The 25,278-nt window shown below is 39.9% G+C and overlaps 1 long non-coding RNA gene and 1 other non-coding gene across 4 annotated transcripts; one reads left to right on the forward strand and one right to left on the reverse strand.

The window, feature by feature from the left end:
• On the reverse strand, window positions 1-23,446 carry LOC132597350 (uncharacterized). Of its 3 annotated transcripts, none has more exons than XR_009563989.1 (4): window positions 22,413-23,172; window positions 10,308-10,375; window positions 6,018-6,073; window positions 1-2,152 (listed from the first exon to the last, which is right to left on the reverse strand). It is a non-coding gene; the product is annotated as an uncharacterized lncRNA (long non-coding RNA). The 3 variants fall into 3 exon arrangements; XR_011377014.1 differs by lacking the exons at window positions 1-2,152; window positions 22,413-23,172 and adding exons at window positions 3,654-5,090; window positions 23,193-23,446; XR_009563990.1 differs by lacking the exon at window positions 1-2,152 and adding an exon at window positions 3,654-5,090.
• LOC115847043 (U6 spliceosomal RNA) lies at window positions 15,358-15,464 on the forward strand. Its single transcript, XR_004037152.1, has one exon. It is a non-coding gene; the product is annotated as a U6 spliceosomal RNA (small nuclear RNA).
• Window positions 23,447-25,278: the final 1,832 nt, after the last annotated feature.

The raw sequence follows: 25,278 nt of genomic DNA on the forward strand, positions 1-25,278 counted from the left end.
TATGTTTATCATAAAGAAATCATGAAAGACACAGCAAAGAGGTGAATACAAAAAACACCAACAATAAATCCCTTCCACACCCTCCTCTTTATGCAAATTACCATGTAAATAGCTATATGAAAATGTACATTTATTATTACATGTGCAGATGACTATGGAAATTATATTTGTAAATTATACATCTATATGTAAAACATATAAAAGTTATAATTCTATGAAAGTTACATTTATACATATATGCACATACGCATTATACAAGGATATATGATTGCAGGATAGCTTCCATGGACTTTTCCCAGCGATTTAGAGCATCCCACGTGAGTAGTGTTTGGTGATTGAGATGAGTGCTAACGAGCCAGGTTGCCAGGGTTCAGACCTCAGCTGTGCACCTTACGAGAGGTGTGTGCTTGATCAAGGTACCTGTGTTAGTTATCTCACCCGTAAAGTGGAGAAAGAATCGTATCTCCTCATAGTAGTTGTGAGGATAGATAAATCCATACATAAAAAACTACATGTATGCTTGGCACACGGCATGGTAAGCACTCAACAATGTTAAGAACGGAATAAAGCATTCTTTAAGGCCAGCTATTTATAAAGCAAAGGATGTTTGAAGTAGGAGGAGAAGCTGCAAATGGTCCTAATCTGCTTGACCTTGATCCAGTATAGAAGATTCTCACGGGTTGGGCTTTCTTCCTACGAGGATAATTATGCCTTTTAGCAGTTGCTCTGGACCAAGCCTCAACTGTGGAGATTTCCATCTCCAAGAAAACCTAAGGATTAGGGCTGAATGTCACAGCATTACTCCAAATGTACCCATGTAACACCAACCCTCCCCCCATCTCTCTCAAGCCCCTATCCAGTCTACCAGGGTAAAATCAGTTTCTCACTGGTCCATCTCTCTCCCTCTCAGGATTAGTAGGCTGTTACCTAAGAAGTGGGTAGAGAGTGGATCTCTAATTGGCTTATTTTTTCACAAGACTCAGGAAGCGGACCAGAGGATGTGTGTGGTTGGGGAAGGCATAGTCAACCATTAGGGCCTCAACTTTTGCATCTGACTTCGAGAGGCACGTTTAACAAACTAGAACAAGCTGGGCCACAGTGACCAGAAAAATCAATCTTTTGTTTTATGAGACCTACTCATCATTTGGGTTCTGCTTTTTTCTTCCAAGGGAAAGTCACCATCCACAGAGGAAAAATTCCCTTACACAGGCTGAAATCTACCTTGTGTTTTAATCCTAATCCCAAACATAAATAATCACAAATAATAAAGGTGGGACGCTATGCTACATGCTGACTTGTATATTACTATAAATTTACTGAGTGCCAATTTTATGCTCGGCATATTATAAAATGAACCAGACCTTGTCTCTCTGTCAAGGAACTAACGTGCAATTAGTAGGTATAATGGAAAATATATTGAAATAACCAAAGAACCTTAGCTCAGAGAGCAAAAGCCCATGCTGTCACCTTTGGGCCCCTCCTAAACTCACCTTAGCTTTGGTATGATTCCAGGTGGCTCCATTACAGCCATCGTCAATCCTGAAAATGGCTCTTTGGGCCTCATTCTCTGGTGCAGAGAAAGATGTTTTGTAAAGACGTTTTGTAACTCTACTCACAAAGACTGCAACACCCTCCCCACCAAAAGACACTCTCTGTTATTTCATCAGGGATCTTTTCCACTGCCTACCACTCACAGCACGCACATAGTCACCCTTATAAAACAGAGGACTAAAATCCACTTCTATTTTCCATGACACACCAGCCAGGAACTCACTGCTCTAACTACCATCTATTTTGTGATAAGATCAGTAGCCATATGTATTGTTGAAGTGTTTGTATTTTGAAAGGGTGTTGTAATATTTAATTGCACCTCCTTTCCCACAAACAGTGAAAGATTAAGTCACGCCTTAACATAACATAGGGTATTATTTATCCCCACTTAAGCAGTAATGCAGTAATCTGAGGTAAACCACAGATTTATGACTTTTCCACCCATGACCTGATCTCACTTAGCTGGTGCTGGCCATCTGCCTCCCCCTTAGAGTTTTGCCAGCAGAATAAGCTGCTGATTACTCTGCTCTCCACCTTTACATAAACACCTCACCTAGGAGGATGTGGGGCCTGCAGGTGGCTCTGCTGTGTTTTGTGGGATCTGTTGAAATAAATCAGATTATCTAGTTCAGTAGCATGTCACAAGTGCCAAACCCACACACCTCCATAGGGGAATATGACCGTCCACCAAATGGAGGCACCTTTCATCCCCTTATACAGAAGGACAGCCCTTACCTCTCCCTGGATCTAGGAACTAACAATAAAATTTGCCTATGCTTTTCATTTTGACCTTGCAACCTTGCCCATCTTCTTTGTCTCTCCTATCTCTCAGGGTTCTGATCTTCTCCTGAGAGCATCGTGGTGCAGTGGAAAGAGGCCACTGCCAGTCCCCAGGGTCAGAGTGTCAGATAGACATTGGCTGAGTCCTGGCTCTACCGCCTACCATCTGCATAACTTTAGAACGCAGGTTCTTTCTGAGCTTCAGTTTCCTCATTGGAAAATGAGGATCATCATATATATCTCCCTTACAGAGTTGTTGGGAAATCAACACCATACATAAAGCACATAGAGATGCTTAACAAACTCTCCCCTCTCCCATCTGCACTTATCCCTACCACCTCACCAATCTACCTCCTGCTTTCTCATACAAGAAAATGCCAGTTTCTGTTCTTTTCCTCTAATAATACTTCCCAGATCTTCTTTCTAATCTGTATACCCACAACCTTAGCCAGGTAAGTTTCTTGCGAAGCCAAGACCAGAAATGTGTTATTGGTGGGTCAGTTACCTGGGACGCCAGGTTGCAGAAAGAAGGAATTATTTTTAATAAACGTCAGAGTAAAGTGGGCAAAACATTACTGAAGGTTATAAAATTGGAGAAATTTTATGAAAAAAGAATTTATGAATATGGATCAAAAGCTTTTAAAATGTTCATAGCTTTTGATAATGATTTTACCTCTAGGAATTTATCATATTAAGGAAATAAACAGATATATTCAAATATTTATGTATAGAATGTTCATTACAGTAACAGTGAAAAATTAGAAATAATCAAAATATCTAAGAATCGGATTACAAGGTAATGGAGTAAATACTAGGCAGACATTAAAAATCAGGTTTTAAAGAGTTTATAATGACATTGGAAAATGCTCACAATTTGATATAAAATTATGAGTATATTATCAATTTTTAAAATATATAAAACACTGTATTACCACGTGAACCAGCAATTCCACTTCTGGGTGTATACCCAAAAGGAGTGAAAGCAGGGACTCAGAACATATTTGTAAACTCATGCTCATAGCAGCATTATTCACAACAGCCAAAAGGTGGAATTAGTTCAAGTATCCATCAGTGGATGAATGGATAAACAAAACATGGTCTGTACACATACAGTGGAATTTTATTCAATCAAAGGAAGGAAATTCTGACACATGGTACAACACGAATGAATCTTAAGGACATGATGGTGGGTGAAACAGGACAGTCACAAAAGGACAAATAGCATATGATTCCACTTATATGAGGTACCTGGAGTAGTCAGACTTAGAGACAGAAAAAAAAAATGGGGGGTGCCAGGGACTGGGGGGAGGGGGGAATGGGGAGTTAGTGTTTAATGGGTCTAGAGTTTCAGTTTGGGAAGATGAAAAATTTCTGGAGATGGACAGTGGGGATGGTTGCATAACAGTGAGAATGTACTAAATACCAAAGAACTGCACACTTAAAAATAGTTAAAATGGTAAATTGTATTTATTTTAATAGAAAAATTATATATACATACGTATACATTTATACAATACATGTACACACAGACACACGCATATATAAATGAAACACTAAAAAGCTATAAGTGTTTCCCTGGTGGCGCACTTGTTAAGAATCCGCCTGCCAGTTCAGGGGACACAGGTTCGAGCCCTGGTCCGGGAAGATCCCACATGCCGCGGAGCAACTAAGCCCGTGCACCACAACTACTGAGCCTGTGCTCTAGAGCCTACGAGTCACAACTACTGAAGCCCGCGTGCCTAACTGCCGTGCTCCGCAACAAGAGAAGCCACTGCAATGAGAACCCCGCACACTGCAATGAAGAGTAGCCCCCACTCACCTCAACTAGAGAAAGCCCACGCGCAGCAACGAAGACCCAACTCAGCCTAATTAATTAATTAATTTCAAAAGCCAACATGCCCATTTAAAACAAAAGCTATAAGCCAGATGTCAGCAGTGAGTTGTGAAGTCTGAACTGTGAAATTTTAAGAGATTTTTACTTTCTTCTTTGTATTTTCTTGCATTTTACAATTTTTCTATCATGAACACATATTACTTTTTTCAGGGAAAAATAAGTGTGTTTCTTTAAACCCATTGGAGTTTCCTTGAACGGCCTCCTTGCTTTGGCCAGGGAGGAGGAATGTCCTACAGGCAGATGCACGTGCTCCACAGCAGGAACTTCTCTCCAGGCCTGTGCTCTGCCTTTTCAAGGGGGTTTCAGGCTAGCAGACCTCATAAATAGCCTCTCGCCCACACAAGAGATTGTTGGAGACGACTTATGAGGTCTCTTTGAATCTTGTAGGTGAATTTATGGCCGTTTCATGAAGGATTCCTCCCTTTGGCCCCAGAAACTATGTTGGGACTGTCCTGCCTGACTTAACAGCCAAGAGTCATGTCAAGGCTGCGTGTGGCAGCAGCACAGTGCAGTGAGAAAAGTGCCGCACAGGAGTCAGCCATGGAATTCTGCAGTGTGACCATCGGCCAGACCCTCCCCCTCTCTGGCCCTTTCTTCCTTCAGTGATAAGATGAGGGGATCAGGCAAACCACGACCCCCTTCCTCAAACCAAGCTCAGGCCTTGCTTGCCCCAGGGAGCCTTCGCTGATGAACTCCTCCAGCCTCTTAGGGGCACTTCAGCAGTCACGGCTTCAGATGCTCCTCTATAAAGCGGTGGTCGAGATTTGCCTGTATGTTCTTGAGTCGTTTTCATGTGAGTAAGGTAGATAGCTAGTGGGAAGCAGCCGCATAGCACAGGGAGATCAGCCCGGTGCTTTGTGACCGCCTGGAGGGGTGGGATAGGGAGGGTGGGAGGGAGGGAGATGCAAGAGGGAAGAGATATGGGAACATATGTATATGTATAATTGATTCACTTTGTTATAAAGCAGAAACTAACACACCATTGTAAAGCAATTATACCCCAATAAAGATGTTTAAAAAAAAAAGACAATAAATAAATAACAATGCCTAGGAGTCAGGGTCACAAAGTCTTCCAGTCCCACCTGCCCTTCCATTCCCAGCAGGGAATCTCATTCATTTGCAATTAAATGGGCCTCAGGCAACTCACAAACAGACCCTGCATGTACTGAGCACTTCCTCTGCCCTATTTAGAAGCCACCATTGGTTCCCCTTTGCCCTTAAAACAAATTCCAAATGAGGACTTTATTCTGATAAATAGTCACAAGGCCCTATCTGGTCTGCTTTCTGTCTTCCTTTGCCAGACTCAACTTTTGCTTTATCCCTGCTCTGCCCCCCTTGGTATCCTTACCTTCTGGCTATAGCAAGCTTCCAGAAATTCCCTAACATACCATGCCCTGTAAGGCAGGGGCCTTTTCATACGCTGGTCCTTCTTCCTCCAGCTAGTGAATGTGATACCCTTCAAGACCCAACTTGCATAATAACAGCAAACATTACCAGTCCCTTACGGTGTGACTAATAATGTTCTAAGTGCCTTACCTGTAATAACTCATTTTTTTTTGCACATAGCCAAATCCTGAGCAGGTTTTTCTTCTACTGCCTCGCTTTTCTAGTTTCCTGCCTATTTTCTTAACATAGTTCTTTACCCTTCCAGTTGATTCTATAAACCACTAGATAGCCTTCCTATGAAATGCTATTCTGCCAAAGTGAGCCAGAGTTGATGACTGCTGCTTAAAACCAATCATCTTATCTTATAAGGTATTTATCTAGCTGAGTGTCACTGAATTCCAGGTACCTGTGCTGGTGTAGAGGGAATACAAGGCCTCAATTCTGCTCATGAGGAGCTCACATCTGTATGAAAAAAAAAGATAAACAGCAATGTGAGGTAATTAAAGGTACAATGTGAATACCTATGAAAGTATAACTTAACTATGGGAACTCACATGGGGAGTCTGAGAGGGCTTCACAGAGGAGGTGACATCCAAAGAAGCAACGCAGTATCAGTGGCCAGAGTGGGCTCTGAAGCTGGACAACATGGGTTCACATCCCGCTTCTGCCACACTTTGGATATGTAAGCTTGGGCAAGTTGCTCAATGTATTTGGTCCTCAGTTTCCTCATCCATAAATGAGTGACAATAAGAATATCTACTTAGTAATCATCTCTGCTGCCAGCGCAGTCTGCAGGATCTGTCTATGGAACGTACTCCCAGGACTGGTGCCAGCACCATCTGCTTTCTCACCAACCTTACATTGCTGTGAAAAACCATCTGTCTCAAGCCCAAGCCTCAACTCCAGTCACTAATTTATTACTTAGGCTTTTCCCCTAAGTAATGGGGCGGCTGGAAGGGTCATTCTTTTAGTCTTGGACCTAAAATGTGGCTCAGCCTCTCTTTGCTGTTTCCAACTTGACTTGCACTTTAAAAGGTTAGGCTAACATTATTTTAGGCTTAGCTTTCTTATTCACTGAAGAAAAGTTTCTTCATTATGAGTCCAGAATCCACTCTTCTGAGCCTATTCTGAATTGTTCTCTCCAAAGCCACAAAAATACTATGCGTTAGCCTTCTAGATTCCCCTAAAAACATCCTCCCTAAACTAAGGAGCCTGGTATAGTAAAAACTCCTAGTCTTCTAGAGTCAGAGAGACCTGGGTTAAATTCACAGATCCTCTAGTTGTGAGACTTCAGTCAAGTCACTAAACCTTCCAAGTCTTTAATATCTATTTCATAGGTTTATTACAATGCCCCAATAAAGAAGATATGTAATAAAATTGTTTGAGTCTCTTCTTTTAATTTGTTCTTATTATGTTCTTTATTCCCATTTTGAAATATCTTCTGATGGTCCCATCCCCAGCCATTCTTACTGCTGCCTGTTGTCCCAATTTCTCTACTTTCAACTTTTTCTACTAAAAGTCCTATCTCCCAAGAGTCATACTTCTGAGTTTCTGGTGCTACTTCCTTGGAGCTGCTTGGCATAAAAGCCATGTTCATTGTTCATTCTATTTTAGCTCAATAAAAGTGTTTTCATTCCCAATTTAAATGTACATCGTAATTATTCTATTGAATATTATGCTGAAAAGATATGTCATTGAACTTCCACATGGCATTTGGCAAGACCTCTTACACTATCTTTGGGACAAGTTAGAGGAATCTTGAATATACGGATGATTATATTTTGCCAAAACTAAAGGTGATGACTAATGAAATAGAATCTTTATTAAGAAAGCATATAGTATGATGCCAGCAGCCTATCCACATCTTATTCTAGTTAACATTTTTATTAATCACTTGAATGCTGATTTCTAAAACAGACCAATCGAATTTACAGATGATAGAAAGCTGGGAAGGTTAATAAACACTTTCAAGTAAGAAATGGTTTTCAAAAATATATATATATCTTAGCAGGTTGTATTGATGCTGAATAAAACAAGACGTTTAAAGGGGGCAAATGTAAAACTCTTTCTTTGACTCCAATATACCAGCAGCACAAGTGCAGGATAAGATTGGTTTAGCAGTAGTCACTCTCCCACAGTCAAATCAGTATGATTTCATATTGTTATATAATTGTCCCCCTAATCAATATAATCTTAGGATGCTTAGACGTCTAATAAGGGAGGTAGTGGTCTTCCTTTATCTTATGCAGCTAGATCACACCTCTGGAGTAGAATTCAGCTAAGGGTGACACATTTTAAGAAAGATATTGGTAAAATGAAATGTATTTAAACAGGAAATCATTAGGATTATGAACCATATCATAAGAGGAATGTTTGAAGGAAGCAGGGATTTTTAGACTACACAAAACATCCCAAAGGTTCGAAGGGAACAGGACAGTAGTAGGATGTAAAAATATAGGATAGGTTCTCATTTCAAGGAGCTCACATACTAGGTGATTAGTGTTGTGATAGAGGCAGATTCAAAATGGGGAAGAAATGACGAATTTTGCCTGGGGGAGTCAGGAAAGTTTTCACAGAAGGGAATGAGACTGAAACTGAATCTTAAAAATAATGGGAAGGATTTTACCACCAGCAGAGTATGTCATTTGAGGCAAAGGGAACAACACACACTTGAATCCCCAGGGCAGGGATTAAAGCAGTGGGTTAAGAAGTAAATGGGGGACTTCCCTGGTGGCGCAGTGGTTAAGAATCTGCCTGCCAAGGCAGGGGACATGGGTTCGAGCCCTGGTCCGGGAAAATCCCCCATGCCGTGGAGCAACGAAGCCTGTGCGCCACAACTACGGAGCCTGTGCTCTAGAGCCTGCGAGCCACAACTACTGAGCCCGTATGCTGCAACTACTGAAGCCCCTACACCCTACGGCCCGTGTTCTGCAGCAAGAGGAGCCACTGCAATGAGAAGCCCGCACGCCGCAACGAAGAGTAGCCCCCACTCACTGCAACTAGAGAAAGCCTGCACACAGCAACAAAGACCCAACGCAGCCAAAAATAAATAAATAAATGTATAAAAAAAGAAAAAAGAGGTAAATGGGAGGTAAGAAAGTGATGACAGCAAGTACCAAAGATAGACTCTAGGTTTCTGCTTAAATGTAACTTCCTTAGAGAAGTTTTCCCTGGCCCCTGACCCCCAATCTAATTAGGTGTCCGTGTTACACTGTCTCCTAATGCTCCATAATAGCTTCAGGGGCTGTGCCTGGCATATGATAAACACTTAATAAACATGTTGAATCATGCACATAAAGACCAATTTAAAGCAGAGTATAACAAGTGCTATATTGTATATAACACAGTTTTCAGGAGAAAAGGAAGATGTGAACTAATAACACTTGAACTAATTGAGCCTTATGGGAGAAAGAGAATACAAGAGGACATTGAAGGGAGATGGAGCAGCTCCAGTGGATGCATGGGGGCAGGAAACAACACAGCGGGTAGAGAACTGTGAGAACTTCCATATATTTGTACGTAGGTGGATATGGGTGAGTAGTAGCTGACAAGACCAGAGAGGTAGGCGAGGGCCGAATCATTCATCCATTCACTGAATATTTATCAAGTACCTACTCACGAAGGGCTTCCTAATCCAGGCTAAGAAGTCTGGATTTTATCCAAACAGTATTGAGTAACTACTGGAGGATTTGAGAGTATTATGATTCAATTCATATTCTAGAAAGTTCATGCTGGAGGTTGGACAATGGATTATTTACATGGTGGCAAGACTGGAGGCGTGTAGAGATCACTTAGGAAGCTGTTTCAGAAATCCAGGTACGAGAACCATGGCAGTGGGAACAAGGAGGACATGGTTCCAGGAAGTATGTAGACACTAGAATTGACAGAATTTGATGGGGATTTCTTTATGATGGGAATGCTCTCACTTTGGGAAGTGAGAAAGTACGAAATTTAGGATGATTCTTGTGTTTCTGGTACATGCAATGGAGTGGATTGTGATACACAGAGAAAAGGACGACAGGAAGAAGAGACAGGTAAAATAGGGGTAAATTGTGAAGTCCATTTAGTACATGTTGATATTTGTGGAAGAGATTGCTAGCTGTTTACCAGAATCCATTTTCTCCTTTTTCCACATAACAGTATCTAGCATGTGGCTGTGCCAGGAGCAAAGTATGCAACTTCCCTCTCAGTTGCCTAAGAAGAAATTCTTGCCCTGGATTTCTGCCCTCTCCTTCTTCTATTCATTGGAATGGTAATTACTATAATGACCTAGGAAGTCACAAGTTGAGGATGGCAGAGCATCCGTTCGCCTGGTCCCTGTGTGCATCAGAGCTGTCTGCTAACTTAGAACACTAATCATAGGTTGTTTACACGATAGAAAAATAAATTTATTGCTCTCAAATCCATTAAATTTTTAGTCTTTTTGTTACAGCAGCTGAGCCTACACCATACACTATTATGAGGTAGATTTATCAGCCATAATCACATTGGGTGGGATGAATGACATTAGCAAGTTGCTGGAACAAAAGTTTCCAGCCCACATCCTCCCACAGAAATACCAGTCTGAAAACTATCCACAGACCAAAATATCTTCATGAGAGTCCCAGAATCCAGGTGAGAGATTACTGCGATCAGGTGGAGCACAGAAACTAGAAAAGATGCATTTAAGAAAGTAGGAAGGATAGTATCACTTTACCTGTGTCACCCTTCTCCCCAGCCCATGCAATGCAGCACCAAGAGAGATCCCTTGGCTCAGGAGTTCTCCTGTGGGGAAAAGAGAGCAAAGTGAGAGTCCAGCTTCACTACTGACCCTGGTACCAGGCCCACCCCAGTGGACCCTGGTGTCAAGCCAGGCCCTGTAGATCCTGGCTTTAGGATCACCACCATGGACTCAGGCACCAGGCCAACCCATGGACTCTGGAACCAGACTCACTTGTCCACAGACCCTGGCACCAGGACCACCCGCTTGCAGACCCAGGTATCAGGTCTCTTCACCTGTGGACTTTGACAGCAGGCCTACCCATGGACCCTGGCATCTGGCCTTCCCAGAATCTCTGGCAGGGTTGAATGGTGAAGAGATTTTCCTGCCAAAGCCAGTCTTTGAAGACTGGAAGAAGTGACTACTTCTTTAAATGTGCAGGCACCAATGCAAGAGTACAAGAATCATGAAGAATCAGGGAAACATGATAATACCAAAGGAAAAAACTAAAGTTCCTATAACTGACCCTAAAGAAATGGAGATCTACAAACTGCCTGACAAAGAATTCAAAATAATCAGGTGAAAGATATTCAGTGAGCTACAAAAGAACACAGATAGCTAATTAAACAAAATCAGAAAAAACAATACATGAACAAAATGAGAAGTTCAACAAAGAGACAGAAACAATACAAGAGAACCAAGCAGAAAGTCTGGAGCTGAAGAACACAATGACTGAACTGAAAAATTCAATAGAGAGGATAAATAGCAGACTTGCTCAAGCTAAAGAAGAAAATCAGCAAGTTTGAAAACAAGACACTTGAAATTACCCAGTCAGAGGAACAAAAAGAAAAATGAATGAAAAATAGTAAAGAAAGTCTATAAGACTTTATGGGACACTATCAAACAACCCAACACATGTTATGGAAGTCCCAGAGGAGAAAAGTAAGATAAAAGGGCAGAAAGATTATTTAAAAAAAAATAATGGTGGAAAACTTCCCAAATCTAGGGAGGGAGATGGACACCCAAATTTGTGAAACCCAAAAAATTTCAAATAGATTGAATCTAAAGAGGTCTACAAGTAGACACATTTAATTAAATTGTTGAAAGTCAAAAATAGAGAATATTGGGGCTTTCCTGGTGGCACAGTGGTTAAGAATCCACCTGCCAATGCAGGGGACATGGGTTCGAGCCCTGGTCTGGGAAGATCCCACATGCAGTGGAGCAACTAAGCCCATGCGCCACAACTACTGAGCCTGCGCTCTAGAGTCTGCGAGCCACAACTACTGAGCCCGTGTGCCTAGAGCCCATGCCCCACAACAAAGACAAGCCACTGCAATAAGAAGCCTGCACATCACAACGAAGAGTAGCCCCCGCTGACCGCAACTAGAGAAAGCCCACGTGCAGCAGCGAAGACCCAACGCAGCCAAAAATAAATAAATAAATTTATTTTTTAAAAAAATAGAGAATATTGAAAGCAACAAGAGAAAAGTGACTTGTCACATACAAGGGGTTCCCCCATAAGACTATAAGCAGATTTCTCAGCAGAAACTTTGCAGGAACAAGCTAAATTATATATTCAAAGTGCTGAAGGAAAAATTCCTGCCAACGAGGAATGCTTTACCAGCAAAAGAGTCCTTTAAAAATGAAGGTGAGATAAAGACTTTCCCAAACAAACAAAAACTGAGGGAGTTATCACCACTATACCTGCCTTACTAGAAGTGCTAAAGAGAACTCTTCAAGTTGAAACAAAAAACTGCTAAACAACAACATGAAAGCATATGAAAGTATAAATCTCACTGGCAGGGGTAAGTATATAGACAAAAGCAGAATAACATAATACTTTGAGTGGTGTGTAAGTTACTTTTAACTCCAGTATAAAAGTTAAAAAACAAAGTATTAAGAAAAACTATAAACACAAGAATTGGTTAATGTAAACACAATATATAAAAAAAGAAAATTCTGACATCAATAACATGGTGTGTGGGAGACTGGTTCAAGATGGTGGAATAGAAGGATGTGTGCTCACTCCCTCTTGCGAGAGCACCAGAATCACAATTAACTGCTGAACAATAATTGACAGGAAGACACTGAAACTCACCAAAAAAGATATCCCACACCCAAAGACAAAGGAGAAGCTGCAATGAGACAGTAGGAGGGGCACAATCACAATAAAATCAAATCCCATAACTGCAGAGTGGGTGACTCACAAACTGGAGAATGATTATACCAGAGAAGTTCACCCACTGGAGTGAAGGTTCTGAGCCCTATGTCAGGCTTCCCAACCTGGGGGTCTGTCAATGGAAGGAGGAATTCCCAGAGAATCAGACTTTGAAGGCTAGCGAGATTTGATTGCAGGACTTCAACAGGACTGGGGGAAACAGAGACTCCACTCTTGGAGGGCATACACAAAATAGTGTGCGCATCAAGACCCAGGGGGAAGAAGCAGTGACCGCATAGGAGACTGAACCAGACCTACTTGCTAGTGTTGGAGGGTCTCCTGCAGAGGCAGGGGGTGGATGTGGCTCACTGTGGGGACAAGGACACTGGCAGCAGAAGTTCTGGGAAGTACTCCATGGTGTGAGCCCTCCCAGAGTCCACCATTAGCCCCACCAAAGAGCCTGTAGCCTCTAGTGCTGGGTCACCTCAGGCCAAACAACCAACAGTGAGGGAACTCAGCCCCAGCCATCAGCAGACAAGCAGATTAAAGTTTTACTGAGCTCTGCTCACCAGAGCAACACCTAGCTATACCCACCACCAGTCCCTCCCATCAGGAAGCTTGCACAGACCTCTTAGACAGGCTCATCCACCAGAGGGCAGACAGCAGAAGCAAGAAGAACTACAATCCTACAGCCTGTGGGACGAAAACCACATTCACAGAAAGATAGACAAAATGAAAAGGCAGAGGACTACGTACCAGATGAAGGAAGAAGATAAAACCTCAGACAAACAACTAAATGAAGAGACAGGCAACCTTCCAGAAAAAGAATTCAGAATAATGATAGTGAAGATGATCCAGAAACTCACTGGAATTCACTGCTGTGGAACAGAATAAAGAATGAAAAGAAATGAAGACAGCCTAAGAGACGTCTGCGACAACATTAAATGCACCAACATTTGCATTATAGGGATCCCAGAAGGAGAAGAGAGAAAGAAACACCCAAGAAAATATTTGAAGAGATCATAGTCGAAAACTTCCCTAACATGGGAAAGGAAGTAGCCACCCAAGTCCAGGAAGCACAGAGAGCCCCAAGCATGCTAAACCCAAGGAGAAACATGCCGAGACACATAGTAATCAAATTGACAAAAATTAAAGACAAAAAAAAAAATTATTAAAGGCAACAAGGGAAAAAACGAAAAATAACATACAAGGGAACTCCCATAAGGTTAACAGCTGATTTCTCAGCAGAAACTCTACAAGCCAGAAGGGAGTGGCACGATATATTTAAAGTGATGAAAGGGAAGAATCTACAACCAAGATTACTCTACTCAGCCAGGATCTCATTCAGATTCGATGGAGAAATCGAAAACTTTACAGACAAGCAAAAGCTAAGAGAATTTAGCACCACCAAACCAGCTCTACAGCAAATGATAAAGGAACTTCTTTAAGTGGGAAACACAAGAGAAGAAAAGGACCTACAAAAAACAACCCAAAACAATTAAGAAAATGATAATAGGAACATATATATTGATAATTACCTTAAATGTGAATGGATTAAATGCTCCAACCCAAAGTCACAGGCTGGCTGAATGGATATGAAAACAAGACCCATATATATGCTGTCTACAAGAGACAGGACACATACAGACTGAAAGTGAGGGCATGGAAAAACATATTCCATGCAAATGTAAGTCAAAAGAAAGCTGGAGTAGCAATACTCAAATCAGATAAAATAGACTTTAAAATAAAGAATGTTACAAGAGACAAGGAAGGACACTACATAATGATCAAGGGAACAATCCAAGAAGAAGATATAACAATGGTAAATATTTATGCACCCAACATAGGAGCACCTCAATACATAAGGCAACTGCTACCAGCTCTAAAAGAGGAAATCAACAGTAACACAATAATAGTGGGGGACTTTAACACCTCACTTACACCAATGGACAGATCATCCTGACAGAAAATTAATAGGGAAACAAAAGTTTTAAATGACACAATAGACCAAATAAATTTAATTGATATTTATAGGACATTCCATCTGAAAACAGCAGATTACACTTTCTTCAAGTGCACATGGAACATTCTCTAGGATAGATCACATCTTGGGTCAAAAATCAAGCTTCAGTAAATTTAAGAAAACTGAAATCATCATCAAGCATCTTTTCCGACCACAACGCTATGAGATTAGAAATCAGTTACACGGAAAAAAAAAGGTAAAAAACACAAACACATGGAGGCTAAACAATACATTACTAAATAACCAAGAGATCAGTGAAGAAATCAAAGAGGAAATCAAAAAATACCTAGAGACAAATGACAACAAAAACACAACGATCCAAAACCTATGGGATGCAACAAAAGCAGTTCTAAGAGGGAAGTTTATAGCAATACAATCCCACCTCAAGAAACAAGAAAAATCTCAAATGAACAATCTAGCCTAACATCTAAAGGAACTAGAGAAAGAAGAACAAATAAAACCCAAAGTTAGTAGAAGGAAAGAAATCATAAAGGTAAGAGCAAAAATAAATGAAATAGAAACAAAGAAACAAGAGCAAAAATCAATAAAAGTAAAAACTGGCTCTTTGAGAAGTTAAACAAAATTGATAAACCTTTAGCCAGAATCATCAAGAAAAAGAGGGAAAGGGCTCAAATCAATAAAATTAGAAATGAAAAAGGAGAAGTTACAACGGACAACGCAGAAATACAAAGCATCCTAAGAGACTACTACAAGCAACTCTATGCCAATAAAATGGACAACCTGGAAGAAATGGACAAATTCTTAGAAAGGTATAACCTTCCAAGATGAACAAGGAAGAAATAGAAAATATGAACAGACCAATCACAAGTAAAGAAATTGAAACTGAGATTAAAAATCTCCCAACAGTGCTCCCTTCGGCAGCACATATACTAAAATTGTAACGATACAGAGAAGATTAGCATGGCCCCTGCGTAAGGATGACACGCAAATTTGTGAAGCGTTCCATATTTTTGGCTTTGTGACCACATAGATGGGTGGGATACGGAGAGTGGGAGGGAGAGAAATGCAAGAGGGAAGAGATATGGGAACATATGTATATGTATGTATAACTGATTCACGTTGTTATAAAGCAGAAACTAACACACCATTGTAAAGCAATTATACTCCAATAAAGATGTTAAAAAATAAATAAAATAAAATAAAAATAAAAGTTGAGTTTAAAAAAAAATTTCCCAACAAACAAAGTCCAGGACCAGGTGGCTTCACAGGTGAATTCTATCAAACATTTAGAGAAGAGCTAACACCCATCCTTCTCAAACTCTTTCAAAAAATTGCAGAGGAAGGAACACTCACAAACTCATTCTATGAGGCCACCATCACCCTGATACCAAAACCAGACAAAGATACTACAAAAAAAGGAAATTACAGACCAATACCACTGACAAATATAGATGTAAAAATCCTCAACAAAATAGTAGCAAACAGAATCCAACAACACATTAAAAGGATCATACACCATGATCAAGTGGGATTTATCCCAGGGATGCAAGGACTCTTCAATATATGCAAATCAATCAATGTGATACACCATGTTAACAAATTGAAGAATAAAAATCATATGATCATCTCAATAGATGCAGGAAAAGCTTTTGACAAAATTCAACACCCGTTTATGATAAAAAGTTATCAGAAAGTGGGCGGAGAGGGAACCCACCTCAACATAACAAAGGCCATATATGACAAACCCACAGCAAACATCATTCTCAATGGTGAAAAACTGAAAGCATTTCCTCTAAGATCAGGAACAAGACAAGGATGTCCACTCTCACCACTATTATTCAACATAGCTTTGGAAGTCCTGGCAACAGCAATCAGAGAAGAAAAAGAAATAAAAGGAATCCAAACTGGAAAAGAAGAAGTAGAATTGTCACTGTTTGCATATGACATGATACTATACTTAGATAATCCTAAAGATGTCACCAGAAAACTACTAGAGCTAATCAATGAATTTGGTAAAGTTGCAGGATACAAAATTAATGCACAGAAATCTCTTGCAGTCCTATACACTAACAACAAAAGATCAGAAAGAGAAATTAAGGAAACAATTCCATTCACCATTGCACCAAAAAGAATAAAATACGTAGGAATAAACCTAAATAAGGAGGTAAAAGACCTGTGCTCAGAAAACTATAAGACACTGATGAAAGAAATCAAAGATGACACAAGCAGATGGAAAGATATACCATGTTCTTCGATTGGCAGAATCAATATTGTGAAAATGACTATACTACCCAAAGCAATCTACAGATTCAATGCAATCCCTATCAAATTACCAATGGCATGTTTTACAGAACTAGAACAAAAAAATCTTAAAATCTGTATGGAGACACAAAAGACCCCGAATAGCCAAAGTAATCTGGAGGGAAAGAAACAGAGCTGGAGGAATCAGACTCCTTGATTTCAGACTATGCTACAAAGCTACAATAATGAAGACAATATGGTACTGGCAGAAAAACAGAAATATAGATTAATGGAACAGGATAGAAAGCCCAGAGATAAACCCACACACCTATGGTCAACTAATCTATGACAAAGGAGGCAAGGATATACACTGGAGAAAAGACAGCCTCTTCAATAAGTGGTGCTGGGAAAATTGGACAACTACATGCAAAAGAATGAAATTAGAACACTCCCTATCACCATACACAAAAATAAACTCAAAATGGATTAAAGACCTAAATGTAAGACCAGACACTATCAAACTCTTAGAGGAAAACATAGGAAGAATATTCTTTGATATAAATCACAGCAAAATCTTTTTTGACCCACCTCCTACAGTAATGGAAATAAAAACAAAAATAAACAAATGGGACCTAATGAAACTTAAAAGCTTTTGCACAGCAAAGGAAACTATAAACAAGACAAAAAGACAACCCTCAGAATGGGAGAAAATATTTGCAAATGAATCAATGGACAAAGCATTAACCTCCCAAATATATAAACAGCTCATGCAGCTCAACATTAGAGAAACAAAAAACCCAAACAAAAAATGGGCAGAAGACCTAAATAGACATTTCTCCAAAGAAGACGTACAGATGGCCAAGAGGCACATGAAAAGCTGCTCAGCATCACTAATTATTAGAGAAATGTAAATTAAAACTACAATGAGGTATCACCTCACACCAGTTAGAATAGGCATCATCAGAAAATCTACAAACAACAAATGCTGGAGAGGGTGTGGAGAAAAGGGAACCCTCTTGCGTTGGTGGGAATGTAAACTGATACAGTCATTATGGAGAACAGTATGGAGGTTCCTTAAAAAATGAAAAATAGAATTACCATACGACCCAGCAATCCCACTACTGGGCATATACCCAGAGAAAACCATAAGTCAAAAAGGCACATGCACCCCAATGTTCATTGCAGCACTATCTACAATAGCCAGGTCGTGGAAGCAACCTAAATGCCCACCAACAGACGAATGGATATAGAAGATGTGGTACATACATACAGTGGAATATTACTCAGCCATAAAAAGGAACGAAATTGGGTCATTTGTAGAGACGTGGATGGACACAGAGATTGTCATACAGAGTGAAGTAAGTCAGAAAGAGAAAAATATCGTATATTAACGCATATATGTGGAATCTAGAAAAATGGTACAGATGAACTAGTTTGCAAAGCAGAAATAGAGACACAGATGTAGAGAACAAATATGTGGACACCAAGGGGGGAAAGAGGGGGGTAGGAATGGTGGTGGTGGTGGGATGAATTGGGAGATTGGGATTGACATATATACACTAATATGTATAAAACAGATAACTAATAAGAAACTGCTGTATAAATAAATAAATAAAATAAAATTCAAATCAAAAAAGTAAATGAATAACATGGTGTGTGGGAAGGAGGGGATAAAAGTGTAGTTTTTTGGTATGTGATTGAATTTAAGTTGTTATCAGCTCAAAATGGACTGTTATAACAATAAGAAGTGTTATGCAAGCTTCGTGGTACACACAGAAAGAAAAAAATCTATAGCAGTTACAAAAAAAGATAAAGAGAAAAGAATCGATGTATATCACTACAAAAAAATCATTGAATCACAAAGGAAGATAATCAAATTGGGTTAAAGTCAAAGACATGGATATGAATAAGTCATCAAACGTGTACAGATAAAGATGACTTCAGATGAAACACGGGAATACAATCTTTAAAGTGTGCATGTGGGAAAGAAGACACTATCACAATGAAGTGTGAAAGAATAATAAGAGAATTAGAGGGTAATGGTCTATTACAGAAGCCAAGAGAGAAGACAGTATCAAGGATGGTGCTGTCAAATGAGAGACCAAGAAAATGTCAGAACTGAAAATGGTCATTGAATTTAGCAGTTAAGGTGACTTTGATTTTATATTACAGTGGAGGGTGGCAGAAAGGGAGACAAAGTCATACCAAAATGGATGTAGTAAAATTAAGAGGAGAGGAAGAAGGGTCAAGGGGAGATTATTCTTTCAAGAAGCTTCACTCTGCAGAAAAATGAAGAAATGGAGTGAGATCAAGGAAGAAGTTATTTTAAGATGGCAGAAACCTGACCATGTTATTATGCTAAGGAGAAAAGGGAAATGTACAGAAATATTGAAAAGAAAGAGCCAGATTGACAGATGGAGGAAGGAAGTTCCATGAGAATATGGGAGATGATGGGATCCAGGACATCAAGGATTAAGATCAAGGATTAAGAATAAGGATTAGCTGTGGACCAGAGCTGGGACCCTTTTCCCACTGTAAGAGAAGTGAGTGCAGAAGGAGGTAAATTTTTACAGGTGTAACAGAAATTAAGAAATGATCATTATTTTCTCTAAAAGTAGACAATGAGGTTAGTGTTTGACTTTAGCTCAGTGAAAGTGGTAAAGCTACCGGGGGTGGAAAATATACGTAGGGATAAATCTGGAGTTGAGTGATTTCTTCTGTATGTAGACAGTGGGAGGGTGTGGATGGTAAAACTGGTCCAAAATAAGAATTCTGAGCAGCAAGTGTAGTATAAGGAGGAAGGTCAAAAGCAGAGGATGTAGGTGAAAGCAGTTGGTGGATTTCTCTTCATCACTGGAGCCTTGCATCCTTGGAGATTGTATCCCAGGTTTGCCACACTGTCTGCTACAAACTTCACACCATCACCACCACCATGCCTTTCCAAGTCTGAGAACTACATTTCCCAGAACCCCTTCCAATATATTTCAAAATTACAGTTTGCCAATGAAAGAGACTTGTGTGAAGTTTGGAAGGTGGGAGCAAAGAGGAAGCCCTTATTCCAAGGAGGAAAATGTGGCCAGACATGATAGTTTTTAGAACTTCCCCAAGGTGACTTTTTCTCCAGTCCTCTGGAGGCCTTCACTCTGTCAGCTCCTCCCACATTCACATCACCTTGAATTCCTATGTTAAATCTCTTATTCCCATAATACTCATATTGGCTCCCTTTTCCTAATCAAAACCAGATGGGTTCAAAAAGTCTACAAATAATAAATGCTGGAGAGGGTATGGAGAAAAGGGAACCCTCCTGCACTGTTGGTGGGAATGTAAATTGATACAGCCACTATGCAGAACAGTATGGATGTTCCTTAAAAAACTACAAATAGAACTACCATATGACCCAGCAATCCCACTACTGGGCATATACCCTGAGAAAACCATAATTCAGAAAGAGTCATGCACCAAAATGTTCACTGCAGCTCTATTTACAATTGCCAGGACATGGAAGCAACCTAAGTGTCCATCGACAGATGAATAGATAAAGATGTGGCACATATATACAATGGAATATTACTCAGCCATAAAAAGAAATGAAATTGAGTTATGTGTAGTGAGGTGGATGGACCTAGAGACTGTCATACAGAATGAAGTAAGTCAGAAAGAGAAAAATAAATACTGTATGCTAACACATATATGGAATCTTAGAAAAAAAAATGCTTCTGAAGAACCTGGGGCAGGACAGGAATAAAGATGCAGAGAATGGACTTGAGGACACAGGGAGGGGAAAGGGTAAGTTGGGACGAAGTGAGAGAGTGGCATAGACATATATACACTACCAAATGTAAAATAGATAGCTAGTGAGAAGCAGCTGCATAGCACAGGGAGATCAGCTCGGTGCTTTGTGACCACCTAGAGGGGTGGGATAGGGAGGATGGGAGGGAGACGCAAGAGGGAAGAGATATGGGGATATATGTATATGTATAGCTGATTCACTTTGTTATAAAGCAGAAACTAACACACCATTGTAAAGCAATTATACTCCAATAAAGATGTTAAATAAATAAATAAATAAAACTACTCCAAAATTAACAAAATTTAAGCCTGATAGCTGTAACTCATAGAGGTCCTGGATTTATTTTGCCCTAGTCCTATTCAAAGATGTCACCCCATTAGTAGATGCAAACTATTATATATAGGATGGATAAACAACAAGGTCCTACTGTATAGCACAGGGAACTATATTCAATATCCTGTGATAAACCATAATGGAAAAGAATATGAAAAAGAATGTATATATGTATAACTGAGCCACTTTGCTGTACAGCAGAAATGAACACAACACTAAAAATCAACTACACTTCAATAAAAAATTTGTCATGAAGAACCTAGGGGTAAGACAGGAATAAAGACACAGACCTACTAGAGAATGGACTTGAGGATATGGGGAGGGGGAAGGGTGAGCTGTGACAAAGCAAGAGAGTGGCATGGACATATGTACATTACCAAACGTAAAATAGATAGCTAGTGGGAAGAAGCCACATAGCACAGGAAGATCAACTCGGTGCTTTGTGACCACCTAGAGGGGTGGGTTAGGGAGGGTGGGAGGGAGGGAGATGCAAGAGGGAAGAGATATGGGAACATATGTATATGTATAACTGATTCACTTTGTTATAAAGCAGAAACTAACACACCATTGTAAAGCAAATATACTCCAATAAAGATGTAAAAAAAATACAAAATAAATTTTTAAAAATTAAAGAAAATTTAAAAATTTAAAAAAAAAAACAAAGATGTCATCCCAGGCAGCCCAAGATATTTTTTGTTAATTTTCTCCTCATCCATAAGGCATGAAAAATCAGCCTTATTTGGTACTGTAGAGCAAGTCTGTCCCTTGTCAAAATTTAATGATCTGGGGATGGAAAAATGTATATATACATCTATATATTTGTGTAAATGTGTGCAAATGCACGCACGTACAATGTAATCTGAGAAAGCCCAATGGCAAATCCTCAATACCCTTTCAAATAGGAGTGTGTCAAGATTGTTGAAAGGAAGTGGTAGAAAATTCCAGGCTCAAAAATAATCCCAAACCAATATAACCTGACTGAAGACACCACCCTTAGTACTGGGCTTTGCATATTATAGCTCTTCAGTAGTGTATATTAACTGTGTGTGTGTGTGTGTGTGATGCATACATAAATCTTTAACAGTTTTCCTGATGCCAAAACCCCAGGCCAAGCTTCAATTCTGATCTAGCTTCATCATACTATTTCACACAATCTTGGACTGCCTCACCATTGGAAGCAGATTCACACAAAGAAAAGGGTCATGGGAGCATAGCAAGTCCTGAAAAAATGCTTGCCGAAGTCACATGAATTGCTGAGAGCCACTGGACTGAAGAAATTAGTTTGGTTACTTTAAATTCATATGTAACAATGGACTCCCCCTTTTTTAAAAACCTTATGAGTTATTCTCTTTGTTATCAAACTTGGTTCCAAATGCTTATAAATGATTCCAAAGATCCAATTCATGCTTAAACTGCTAATATTTTCATCTACCAAATGATATTTAAAAGGAAGTAAGGCTCTGAATGCTTTGAAGGAAGAACTCCTGTTAACATTTTGAGCACATATGCATACAGCCTTTCAGGGAAATTACTTTTATTGTACAGGTTCTAGGCTGTTTTACGGAAAAAATCTCCTGCTTTACTTAATAATCGTACCTTGCAAATTGTCAAAATACAAATTCTAGATCATCTAGTGAATCCTAGATTTCCAAGGCTAATCCAAGTCCCTTCCTCTTCGGTCAGGTTTAACTAGCCAGTAAGTTTCCAAATCCATCAGGGAGCAGCCTCTTCTTCATATTGTCATTACAGGTGATAGATATTGTGACTGTAAAAACCATTTGAGTTTCTGAGACTCAGCCTTCAGAAGTGGCCCTGAGTAGATTTCAGCAAGCATCTGGAGGCCCCAGATTGTACACCTCACTTAGATCTGCACAGAATGAGTCACTGAAGCCTCATATTACAGACTGAAAGCCTGCGTGTGTCCGTAGGCATCTCTTTGTAAGACTCTGTTGTACCAGTTCATGAATCTTGATATCAACAGTGATGTGAGAAAACAAGTGGATCTGGGGGTGGGGGCATTCTCAGCTGGTGTGGCTAAGGTTCCATTTTCCCCATGAACTTTTCATAACAGAAAATTTAAGTTCCTTTGAAGGTTAGGTTCCAACAGTCAACCCATTTGGCCTCTGATTTCACCTAGGAAGAGAGAATACCAGGAGGTAACAGAGTTAAGAACCATCTCCAAGAATCATCACCCCCAAATTTATTGATAACCCTCTACCAATCAGATTAAACTTGAAAATAAGACGGAAAGAAAAGATATATTAAATTCTTATCATGTGGTCAACATTATCCTAATATTATCTCATCTAATTCTCACATGTCTGGCATTATCCTCATTTCACAGGTATAGAAAGAGACTCAGATTTAGAAACTTGCCCAAGGTGTTATAGGTAGCACATGTTGGAGCTGTAATATAAAAACAATCTGTCTTGGACTTCCCTGGTGGCGCAGTGGTTGAGAGCCCGCCTGCTGATGCAGGGGACGCGGGTTCGTGCCCCGGTCCGGGAAGATCCCACATGCCGCGGAGCGGCTGGGTCCGTGAGCCATGGCCGCTGAGTCTGGGCGTCCGGAGCTTGAGCGTCTGGAGCCTGTGCTCCGCAACGGGAGAGGCCACAACAGTGAGAGGCCCGCGTACTGCAAAACAAACAAACAAACAAAAACAATCAGTCTTACTGCAGAGTCAGTATTCTTCCTACTGCATCATAAGCCAAGAACAGCTCCCCAGATTGTTTTTACGGAAAAGAGGAATTTGATAGGTATCAGTAGCAACTCTCAGGTATCAGTTCTAAGTTGAGTTCACTGTGAACCCAAAATACGGGTTCCTAAGAGTCCCAGCACAGAGAAAATGTTTGGTTCTTAATGATAGGCACAGGCCCATTTAGGTCCTAAAGCAAGTCCTTTAAGGAATTCCCTTTGAACATAACAGGAAGTTAAAGTGGACTACTTTAACTTGGAGAAGGACCCCCTTGAATAGAATGAGATGTGGAAACAAAATTCAGCTGATATTCAGAGGAAAAACCAAAAGGTGGGACTTTCACAGATACAATTAAATTTGTTTTTAATATTCTAAGGTATTGCTTCGCCCTCAAGACAGCCCATTTGCCAATAGTGCACAAGCTTCACCAAATGGACCTAAAGTCGAACAGTCTGGTAGGTCCTGAGAACCCAGAGCACTGTGGATGTTGAATGAGCAGAGGATGATGAGATGAGTGGAACAGGGCAAGAAGAAGGTCCAGACCTGGAGAAATAGTATAGCTGAGATTGTGCCCTAGCCCCTGACTCCAGGCCTCTGCTTCATTGGACTAAACAACCTTTCAGAACCCAGGCAGGCAAAATTCTCTGCAGGTGTCATCAAATTGATCCTTAGAAACCATCACTTTGGTTTCTTTCCAAATAGTGCTTAGGCCTCTGGTAGGACCATAACTGTTCTCCAGAATTGCAGCTGAAATGATCTGACATGTGCCCACTTATTCCCTGACACTAATAACACCTTGTAGTTATTACAGAGGGGAAACAGAAGCATTGAGGAGTGAGGAAACTTACTTAAGAACACTAACTAACCATGACTTAGTTACACAACTCTGTGAATATACTAAATACCACTGAATTATATACTTTAAAAGGCTGAATTTTATGGTATCTTAATTTTGTCTCAAAAAATCGTTATTAAAAAAAATCATGACATCTTCTGGGGCAATGCTTTTGACAGATAAGTAGTATTTCTGCCTTTAAAAGCCAATTGTTAGCTCCTAATTTATTTTTATCAAACATGATTGAGTGCCTCCTAGGTGTAAAACACTGTGATAGATGCTATAAAATATTTTTAAAGTATCTTGTAATAATTATATCGTTTACTAAGCTTTATTATATGCCAGATAGGTACTAAACAATTTCACATGTTATCTTAAGTAATCTCCACCAGTGAGGTAGGTGTTATTATAAAAATTGGAAAACTGAGGCTCAGAGGATTAGATAATTGCCCAAGGAACACAACCAGTAAAAGACAGAGCTGGAATCTGAACTCAAATATTTCTGACTCCTAAGTCTATACTTTTATTTAGTATGATCTGCAAGTCAAAAGAGGAAGAGAAATCAGAGCACAAAAAATAAAAGCGTGAGTGGCAGAGTTCTGAGAGCAGGCAAACTATGGAACTAGATTCAAAGTTCTAAACTAGAATCAAGTTGCAGTGAAAGGATGGCTTTAAAAGTCTACCTCAGTGTGGAGTCTGGGGGTCTGAAAGTCCTCCTGACACAAGAGTCATCTCAACAAAAACAAGCACAATTCCAAAAAATGCATACAATTGAAAATGACCATAATATCCAAGAGACAACATAACATTCTGTGTCGTTGTTTTGGTCTGGGATTCCCTGGCTATGAGAGCAATGGATACATCAGTGGTATATCCATTAACATTTTTTGAGCAGACACTCTCTCTAAGTGTTAACTAAGTTCTAGGCATTG

This window comes from Globicephala melas, chromosome 1, assembly GCF_963455315.2.
Source record: "Globicephala melas chromosome 1, mGloMel1.2, whole genome shotgun sequence".
Taxonomy (NCBI): domain Eukaryota; kingdom Metazoa; phylum Chordata; class Mammalia; order Artiodactyla; family Delphinidae; genus Globicephala; species Globicephala melas.